The sequence below is a fragment of the Tamandua tetradactyla genome, chromosome 7, assembly GCF_023851605.1.
Source record: "Tamandua tetradactyla isolate mTamTet1 chromosome 7, mTamTet1.pri, whole genome shotgun sequence".
Classification (NCBI taxonomy): Eukaryota; Metazoa; Chordata; class Mammalia; order Pilosa; family Myrmecophagidae; genus Tamandua; species Tamandua tetradactyla.
In genome coordinates this window covers 55956645-55967895 of record NC_135333.1, presented here as the reverse complement: position 1 = coordinate 55967895, position 11251 = coordinate 55956645, and the positions used below count along the sequence as shown (strand labels likewise).

General features: G+C 39.0%; 1 non-coding gene across 1 annotated transcript; it reads left to right on the top strand.

Moving 5' to 3' along the window:
* Positions 1-1816: 1816 nt before the first annotated feature.
* On the top strand, positions 1817-1888 carry TRNAG-UCC (transfer RNA glycine (anticodon UCC)). The gene has a single exon. It is a non-coding gene; the product is annotated as a tRNA-Gly (tRNA).
* The last annotated feature ends 9363 nt before the right edge of the window (positions 1889-11251 follow it).

The following is an 11251-nucleotide window of genomic DNA, read 5'->3' as shown; positions in this document are numbered from 1 at the left end:
ATGACCTGGAAGAATTTGCCATTTAGATCTGAGGTGGAACTAACGAAAATGAAAATAATTTGCGTTCGAGCATGAGATGCTAAATGGAAAGAAAGACAAGATTGTGATTGTGATGAGAATAATTACAGAAGGCTTCTTGAAAGAAGTGGAAATTAATCTTTGCCTGGATGAGATTTTAAAAGCCAAATGGGGATTAGAGAGCATGAAGCATGCAGGTGGAGGAGAGGAAACTAGGATGGGAAAGGCTTTGGGATTGGGGGACTACAAGACAAAATAATGGTGAAAAGGTTCAAATTTGGGAAGTTATCATAGAACATTCTTTAACTGAAAGGTGGAAAGTACAGTAGCTCCCAAATGCAGATCTGCCAATCATTGCAACTCACAACAATATTTTTTCCAGCTCCTTGCAAAAGGAGAGAAACAAAGGCATGATAGTGTATTTTTTTCATAAAGCTTTTGTTTTTTTGTCACTCTGATCAATAGCAGTGTCTCACTGTGGGCCCTCGAGGTGGAAGAGTGAAGATTATGTCCCCAGGGAAGGTCTATATGTTGGGGGAGGTGGAGGGAGAGGATGGTAAACCAGAATCTTAGAAAGGGACAAGGAGAAATACATATGGTTCGAAAAACCTCACAGCTGATCCTGAAATCTTGCCCACACACTCCACAGACATTGCCCCCCCACATAAATGTTCTAAAAATTATGATTATTTCAGTTATCCATGCAGGCTCCCATTATCAAGACTATAAAATGAGTGGTAAACAAAAGTCCTTTTCTAACGACATCAAGGCTATTCACTCTCCATCCAGTATCCATCTAGGCTAAATGACTGTGAGTGGTCTCTTATATGGAGCTATCTGTAGAATGCTGCATAAATTTGTGTGATCTGCCTAATAATTAAAAACCAACTGAAGTTAAGTCTCTGGAAGAACTCTCTATCACATTTGCACCTACATCTATTTTTTGACTGTCAAACTCACTTTGGAGAATTTATCACACTAATAAACCTGCCCAAAAGCAAAAAGGATGTAGGTACAAAGTTATTATGACATTGTTTGCAGTGTCCAAAGATTAGAAACATCCCTAAAGTTCATTACTAGATGTCTGGTGAAGGAATCTGTGATATTATGACGTTGTAAGAAAGAAGGAGGACGCTTTCTATGAGTGGATATAGAAAGATATCCAACATATTACATACTTAAGAAAAAAAGAGGAAAATGTAGTTCGTATTGCATGCTGCTTAGTGTGGTTCAGTTGCATGCTGCTTAAATGAAGTTCAGTTGCATGCTGCCTTTAGTGTAGGGGAAAAATAAGAGTATATTCATATTTGCTTTTATTTACATATAGAAACTCAAAGAAAGATAAGCAATTAAGCCTAAAGAAAGATCAACAACTAGGAAAAATGGTTAACTATGGGCAAGGGGGTGCAGTGGAGAGAGGATGGGAACAGGGCTGATGAGAGCAGAAGGGAGGGATTTTTTTTTCACTGTATACATTTAATATTTGTGTTTTAATTTTTCATGTTACCAAAGCAAATACTATGCAATGAGTTGACTTAAACAACAAGAATTTATTGGCACACAGTTTTGAGGCTGGGAGAAGCCCAAAGTCAATGCATTATCAAGGTGATGCTTTCTCCAAGAAAACTATGGCATTCTGGAGCTGGCTGCTGGTGATCCTTGGACCTTATATTTTCTGTCACATGCCAATGCACATGGTGGCCTCTCCTGGCTTCTTCTTTCTCTTCCAGGTGCTGTTGACTTTCAGCTTCTTCCCAAAGCTTTCTCTTCTATGTGTCTACATTGCATTCTGCTGGGTGCATGGGTAGTTCAGTGGTTAGAATGCCCGCCTTCCATGCGGGAGACCCAGGTTCGATTCCTGGACCATGCATCAGAAAATAAAATAAAAATAAATTTCATTCTGCTTATAAAGGACCCCAGTCATAGGATTAAAACCTGTTTTGATTAAGAGCCATCCTGGGCCACTTATCTGAAGTAACCTCATCAAAAGGTCCTATCTGCAAGGGTTCTCACTCACCAGAGTGGATTAAGTTTGAAAACATATTTTTTCATGGTACATAGCTCCAAACCACCACAATTTGATTTCTGAACCATGTAAATGCATTTTCTCCCCAGGGTTGATCAGTTAATATAAAACTACAGCCACAAGGGCAAGAACATTAATAATGGAAAAGCCACTTCCTCACATCAGACTTATCTCAACTGGTCTCGTTGGGTAAGTTCTAGCATCAATAGCACGCAAGGGGAACAGAAAGCCTTCTGCTCCACCTCCCGTGATCCTCCACCACGCACACAGAGTCCAGCATGCTCAGCTACTTCTGGTCCCCTAAACACCCTTGTTCTTTCTTGCCCCTTCTTTGCATGGATTCTTCTCTTTTCAAGGATGCCTCCCTCTGACTCCACACCCAACCCTGCACATGTGGCATCCTCCAGGTGTCTCCTGAACTCATCAGGCTGCTGAGTGCTATTCATGGCTCTGATAGAGCCCACATTGTATGTTAGCCCCTCTACCTTTTTACTAAACAAGTCCCAGTGGATGGCAGGCTCTGTGTTCTGTTCAATATTTGTACACCTTGTGGGCATCCTGGCATATACTCCAAGCTGGAGAATGAAGTAGAGTGTTCTAGACCGCAAATGTTGATCACTGAGGACTAGACCAACATTTAAGGAGAACTAGAATGGCCTGCTTTTCATGTGGTGCATTTCATTTGACCTTTTTATAAAACCAGTATGCTGATGGATTGTATAGTGTGGGAATAAAATTGCTTTAAAGAAAATTCACTGGAAAAAGAAAACGAAAGACAAATGGCAACAAAACAATCATTGATATTAGATTACACTACGAAGACAACTGGTGAGATGACATTGTTTCTTATGTGCGACCTAGGAAAAGATCTTCCAGAGCTGGTCAGTCAGAGAGGAAACCGCTACAGCATTCCTGCTAGTAGCCGGCAAACTACACCACTCAAGTTAGCCTTAAAATTATTTCAATTTTCATTAATCTCATTCAATTAAACTTCAAATAGTTAAATCATCAAACTAATAAAAGGATTCTTAAAAACAGCTACTACAAAGATATACCTAGAGAGTCTTGCAGGATAAAAATCTAGAAGGTTCAAAATGCCAGTAACACCTACCTTCCTGCAGAGAGGAACAGAAAATGGTGTAAGAAAAACAGCTTTGCTGGGAATGTAGGGGCCTATGCTGTGGTCCTGCTTTAGACTTAGTGAGCTGACACCTGGAATCTCTCTAGATTTGCTTCCTCATTTATAAATGAACTGGTAGAAGCCCCTTTCACCCCTACTTCTTTAATTTAAAGCCTAAAGACAATTGCTTTCTCATTTAGCAATAACAGCTTTTCAGCAATACCCTCTTAAAGTGACGTAGCAGCATGCAGTCAGTCCATTTAAACCCAGAACCATACACAAATATAATCTTGCAAATATGCAATTAGATCTTTAATGAAAATATTCAGGTCTAACTGAAGTAAAACAATTAAACAAATAAAATCATCATTTATTGTGAAAATATTATTCTCTAATAGATCTTGTATTACATTTTAATTTATTCCTATTTAGGGCCACTACGGAAAGCTGCTTCTATAAAAGTGAAATATAAAAGATACAAATTGAATGACTGCATTTGGAGTCAAGAAACCACTTTTTAAACAAAATAGATGCAGTGTTAGAATGACCAGCAGCAAAAATATGACATTATTATCTTCAATTGTTCAAGGAGATGGGGAATCTACAATTTTTATTTCAGTGTAAGTGTCTCATTAATGCTGACATATGGTTAGGAAACCAGAAATCCCCAAATCCTATTTAAAGCAGGGAAACTCACATTTATTATATAACATCTTTTCTGTGCCAGGTACCATCTTAATTGCCTTTATATATTTTCTAATCTAAACTTTGCAAGTTTGTAAGGTAGGCAGTGTTAGTGCCATTTTGCAGATGAAGAAACTGGGATCAGAGAAATTATGTAATTTGCCCAAGGTCACACAGCTAGTAAATACCAAAATAAGGATAAGTAACTCAGTTCTGATTTTTAACTCTTCTTGCATCCTTTAACATAATCTTAAATTATACAAATTCTTCCCCCACCTTTAACATTATCTTTAATTATACAAACTCTTCCTCCAAATACTACTGTACTAGATGGTAATGTTTTAAGAATCTTTAGTAATGGTAGCTATACCTATTTTTCAGAGTACTTTATGAAGTTAGCAGCCATAGAACCATAAGAATCCAATAACTAATTGACTTATTAGTTGAAGAGGTGATATGGAATTAAACTATATATGTAATGTTTTCTAAGCAGCCTCTTGATTCTAAGTCATTAATTATTCCAATATGTTGTTTGAGATATTTTTTGTATGTTTATACTACCTGTCATGTAGCAGAATCACAAAATAAATAACGTATGAAAAAAAAAGCAGTATGCACAATCACCGTCTGGCTGCAAAACCTTAGACACTTTCCAAGAACAGCATAGTATGAGCTCCTTAACTGCCAGAAATATTTTGGCACATTATTATCCCTCTTTATTATTTATACATTTTTGTGAGAGTAATATATTTACAAAAACTGGTGAAAACAACTGAATTTTAGACCCAAAATATAATACTATCTTCCCAACAATTTTAGATTGTGATACTTTTCCACGGCGAGAGAAACAATTTCTTATCCTTCAGTTTCCCCATCTCCACCTCTTTTTTCTTTCACAAACTCTTGGCCCTTCAGACATCTGTCCCCCCAAATCCACTGTGAATGGTATACCTAGCCCCAACCAATAATATTCTTGTAAACCCCCAAAGAATACCGAGGGCTCTGAAACTCTACAAAGGTTCCACTCACTAAGTTTATTTCTCAGAAGCCCACAAGCTCCAGATGATTCCTAGGCCAGATAAGCCCTGAAATCCAGAGGTACCAGTCTCTCCAGAGCATCAACCAGTTGCAACCCACTACCCCATAATGTAGACACCCCTTTTCAACATGAAGAAGTTAGAATGGTCCTTGCCCAAATATCCCTAAAGCTTGGGAGAAGGATCAAAGGAAAAGGAGGACTTGTAACAGAGAAGACAGGATTTAACAAATGAGTATGACTGCTGAATCATTATATTGATATTTCTTTTTAGTCTCCAGTGTCTTAGAGCAGCTAGAAGGAAATACCTGAAATAGTAGAATTGTAACTCATACCATAACTTTGAAATTTGTTCTAAAACTAATGTACTTTGAAATTTATTGCTTTTTTGTATGTATGTTATAGTTCACAATACAAAATGTTAGGAAAAAATATACTGTCAAAAGTCACCACACCCTTTACCCAAGAATCTGAGCCCTTTTCTCCAAAGACTAAAAGTATTTGTCTCCCTTGAAAAGATTTAAGATTTATAATACGTAGTGATATGCTGTTGATATTTAAGATGTCATCGGAAAGCACAATTCATGTTACTTTGGCCTTGTTTCCTAAGGATGCACTGAAAGAAGCAAAAGCCACTGCTTTACTCTGCAGCATTAGCTGAAAATGGCATCTTAATTCTTGTAAATAGCTATTTTGTCAGTTGAGTAGTGGTTTGTCCCTATACACATCATACACTGAAAACTTACAACCCTAACTTAAGAATTATTTTTAGTTTTAGTTGTGAAAAGATGCCTAGAAAAACCAGGATGTCCTAGTTTTCTGAGTCTCTAATCAGGGAGCACAAGAGGATTTAGAATATCACAGGTGATTTGTAAATAAGATGGAGGTTCAGTTCAACCTGTCCTCAGTGCTGCCCCCACCCTTCTACTTTCTTCGACTCCAAGGCTGGACGATGAGAAGCCAGCAAAAGCTAAAGTTGAGCCACAGGGTGTGTTTTCTCCCTGAAGAACTTGCCAGATCTTTCCAGACAGATGTTGGAAGATCGCCAGAGCACGTTAACCGAAACCCAAAGGTGTATCCTGGGAAGGGTTTTGGCTAAAGCAGGGTAGTGTTGGTTTTGTGGGTGATGCAAATAGATAACGTTGTACTCCATAAAAGCAAGATCTGGCAACAAAGTAGTCGTCCGGTCCTGTAGCCAGCGCTGATGGTCTGGTTGACAAAGGAGGAAAGTCTCTTTTCTATGTAATGTGTAGCAGGATCGAATCTCATAGATACAGCCTTGCCGAACAAAAACATGTACTCCTTTTTTTTTCTACATCCCGAATTTATTTCCATACAGAGTTGCCATTCTCCCTTGTAGAAGGACTTTGCTTTTACCATTCAGGAAAAACAGTCAATATGGGTGATTTTAATCAAATTATTGTTTTCCTAGTCAATTTATGATTGTCCATCTGAATCATGTACCTAACCAGAGACATATTCTTAACCTTAGTCCTTATTCCTGTGGGTATGAAACTATTTGTAAGTAGGCCCTTTTGAAAATGTTATTATTTAATTAAGGAATGGCTAAATTGAGTCAGAATGGGTCTTAATCCATAAAACTTGAGGTATTATAAAGAGAGAAAATTCACATGCAATGAGTAGAAACTAGAAACTGGAAGAAGCCAAGCAATGTAGAAGCTAGAAGTCAGAGAAAGCCACAGGAGGAGACCAAGGATGTTACCATATGATTTAGGCAGAGTTGCAAGTCAAGGAACCTCAAGGATTGTGGCAAGCCAGCACGAGAACATTATAGATTCCAGGGGAAAAGGAAGGCGTTGCCAGTGCCTTCATTTGGGACTATTGGCCTCCAAAAAAGTGAGGCAATAAGTTCTTGTTGTTTAATCCAACCAGTGTGTGGTATTTGTCATAGCAGTCCTGGAAAATTAAGACACCCTCTATGCCTTGGGTTGGATCTAATTTCCACCAAATCATAGGGTTTAGGGAGGGGAATGATGGACCCACCCTTGGCCTTCACCTATCTGACCACGCTGACAGGTGGTTCATCCCATCTGATGTAAGATGCCTCACTCAGGGGCTTGAGTACTCATCTGACCTCATTTGCAAATGGGCTCACACCAGTGGGGACACAGATGCAGAACATGTCTATATTGGGGTACATGATTCATCTGCCACAGACTTGTTGAAGAGCTCTTAAACATGACCCCAAAAGCATAATCCATAAAAGAAGAAGTCAATAAACTGGACTTCATCAAAATTTAAAACCTTCGCTCTATGAAAGACTCTGTGAAGAAGACGAAAAGACAAGCTTCAAACTGAAGGAAAATATTGGCAAATTACATATCTGCTAAAGGATTCATATCTAGAATATATAAAGACTTTGCAAACTCAACTGGAAACAAATAAACTGATCAGAAAATGGGCAAAAGATGTGGACAGACATTTCACCAAAGAGGATATATAGATGACAAACACATGAAAATATTTCTACATCATCAGCCATTAGAGAAATGCAAATTAAAACCACAATAGAATATTGTTACACACCTATTAGAATTGCTAAAATAAAAAAAATCAAAACAATGACAATCCAAAATGCTGACAGGGATGCAAAGAAACTGATCTTATAAGATGGTACAGCCACTGCAGAAATAGTTGGGCCATTTCCTTTAATAAAAAAAACTAAATACGCAACTACCATGTGACTCTCTAATCTCACTCCTCAGCATTTATAACAGAAATAAAAACTATGTCTACACAAAAATCTGCCCATGAATATCCATTGTTTTATCCATAATAGTAAAAAATTGCAAAAAAACCTAAATGGGTAAATGGTTAAACATACTATGGTGTATCCAACACATAGACTGATACATAGGACACTATTGTTACAGAGTTTGGATGGATACCAAAGGCTTTATGCTGAGTGAAAAAAGCCAATCCAAAACAGTGATGCACCACATGATTCCATTTGTACTAACATTCGCAAAATAACCAAACGGTACAAATGGAGAAGAGATTAGTGTTCACAGGGCATAGGGATGGGACAGGGGACAGGGGAGTGGGTGTGGCTGTAATTGGACAGCACGAGGCAGACCTTTGTGGTGATGGAACAGTTCCCTATCGTGATTGTGGTCACAGTTAAGTGAATATGCATGTGATAAAATTGCATAGAGCTACACACACACCTACACGTACACACAAATGAGTGCGTGTAAAACTGGTGAAATTCGAATAAGGTCTGTGATTGCACCAAGGTCAGTTTCCTTGTTTTGATATTGAACTGCAGGTATGTAAGATGTTATCAGTGGAAAAACTGAGTGAAAGGCGCACGAGGTCTCTATGTACTATTTTTGCAACTTCCTGTGAATCTACAATCATTTCAAAATAAAATTAAAAGCCACAGTTTATTATACCATGTACCCTTATGGAAAATAGGGCACTGGGTGTAGGTGGGCATGAGGATGGGAGAAAAAAGTCCTTTCCTGCTATACTTGATATTTTCCAGTGTGTGTGTGTGTGTGTGTGTATCGTGTGTGTGTGTGAATGTGTGGTCATCTTCTCCCTTCTCTTTACCATAATTACCACCTTTACTTTTGATCTGCCTAATCAAAAATAGAGAAATAAAGGAAATCATTATATCTGGCTTACTCTATCAATCAGGCATGTCATACCTAATACCCAATATTGCAGACTGTTGGCCATTTCTCAGCTCTGCCATTAATGTATCATCTAGCCTTGTAATTGCCTTCCTTTTACCACCTTTCATATATTATAGTATACTGATATTTTTATATATATATATATATATATATATATATATATATATATATATATAGCATACTGATGTTTATATATTATAATATGCTGGTAGTTCCACATAAAATATCATTATATTATTTATGTGGAATACTTAAAATTTATTAAGTATATATTATACTTAATAGAAGTATATTCCACTTCTGTTAAGACTCTTGCTAAGAAAACTTTCTATCCACAAGAAGGAAAGCCAGTGTGCGGTTTGAAAGGATGCATGTCCCCTAGAAAAGCCATGTTTTAATGAAAATCCCATTTCATAAAGGTAGAGTAATCCTTATTCAATACTTTGTTTGAAACTGCAATCAGATCATCTCCCTGGATGATGTGATTTAGTCAAGAGTGGTTGTTAAACTGGATTAGGTGACAACATGTCTCCACCCATTTGGGTGGGTCTTGAGAAGTTTCTGGAGTCCTATAAAAGAGGAAACATTTTGGAGAATGGGAGATTCAGAGAGAGCAGAAAGACATAGCCACGAAAAGCAGAGTCCACAAGCTAATGACCTTTGGAGATGAAGAAGGAAAATGCCTCCTGGGGAGCTTCATGAAACAGGAAGCCAGGAGAAGAAGCTAGCAGATGACACCGCGTTCGCCATGTGCCCCTTCCAGATGAGAGAGAAACTCTGACTGTGTTTGCCATGTGCCCTTCCACTTGAGAAAGAACCCGTGAATTTCACTGGCCTTCTTGAACCAAGGTATCTTTCCCTGGATGTCTTTGATTGGACATTTCTATAGACTTGTTGTAATTGGGGCATTTTCTCAGCCTTAGAACTGTAAACTAGCAACTTATTAAATTCCCCTTTTTTAAAAGCCATCCCTTCTCTGGTATATTGCATTCTGGCAGTTAGTAAAGTAGAACAGCCAGTTATTATTTGTCTAACCACACCATAAGCCAACACTATGCTAAGTATTTTATATTCTCTAACTGATTTACTTCTCAGGAAAATCTCCATTTCAGAGGTGAAAATATGGCTTCAGAGAGATTGTATAACTTCTTCAAGGTGACAGAGTTATAAAAGGTAGGACTGGGATTTAATAAATCCATTACTCTCGGAATTTCAAAACAGCTATACAGCTGATAAGGCTGCTGTGCTTTTATTGAATATTTAGTCTGCGTTATATAGTCTGTTCTAAATTTTTGAAGTCACTAACTTTTTATAGTCACTAAACAGAAAACGTCGCTGATGATATAATTTAAACTTGTATTGGAATATCTTTTTAATCTTTATATTGCCAAGGTGTTGCCACCTTTTAAATGGGAATACTAGTTTGCATTCTCAAGAGTCTTGCTAAGAAAACTTTATAAACTTGTAACTACCTTATTACCACATGAGGAAATATCATTTTCTGTGATGTATATCTATTATGCATAAGTGATATATTTATCAGTAGCAGATGCCCCAAGAGATCACCTGTATTAGTCTTTTGTGGCTGCTGTAACAAATTGCCTCAAACTTAGTGGCTTAAAACAACACAAACTTATTAGCTTACAGTTCTGAAGGGCTGAGGTCTAAAATGGGTTGGCTGGGCTACATGCCTTCTGGACGCTCTCAGGGAGAATCATTTCCTTGCCTTTTCCAGCTCCTGGGGGCTGCCTCTACTCCTTGGCTCATGGCCCACATCATTTCAGCCTCTGCTTTCACTGTCACATCCCCCCTCTGATTCTGACGCTCCTGCCCCCACTTCTTAGAGGGACCCTAATGGTAACATTGGACCCACTCAGGCAATCCAGGTGATTCCCTCATCTTAGGACTCTTAATCTAATCATACCTGGAAAGTCCCTTTTGACGGGTAAGTACCTGTTCATAAGTACCGGGATTAGGACATGGGCCTCTGTGGAGGCTGCAATTCGGTCCATGATACCATCTGAAAATTTGCTTGGTATCTTCCCCAGAGCCTACACTTTCCACTCTAAGAAGAGAGTAAGGAGAAGTATCTTCTACAGGAGCTTTTTTCGTTGATGCCCAAAGATAAAGGACAAGACAATGCATACCACATTCCAAAGTGAGATGCCCCTCCTCCCTCCCAGGCAGGTCTTAGAAAGATGTGCCCCCAGGCCAATTTTATGCCCCTTCACCCATCACCAGCCTCAGGGGAATCACAGGGCTGATGCTGGAAAGACCGAGGTAAGGAACCCCCCAAGAAGGTAGTTTGGTGCACTCTGCTGTATCCCTTCCCCAGGGGGCTGGCTGATGCCATCATCCATCCGTCCATTCAGCCAGGAGGGCAGAAGGCTACCTGGGGATCAAGCTGCCCTGAGCCTAGGATGCACACGTATGTTCTAGGGAGTCAGTGAGAGTCCAGCGGAGGGAGCTGGTGAGGTGACCCCTTGCTTCCACCCAAGATAACTGTATGGAAATACTCAATAGGAGTCCAATGGCTAGGAAGCCACTGGAGTACAGACATCACTGATGTCAAGATATTTTTGTAGCTGGGCACTCCCCCCACTAGAGAAAGCATCCCCAAAATCTGCTCAGGAAAGGAAACAGCAGCCCCACACACTAAGCTCCTAGGCTGGGTCACGTCTGTCTGTCTGTCCTGCCCTCCCCAC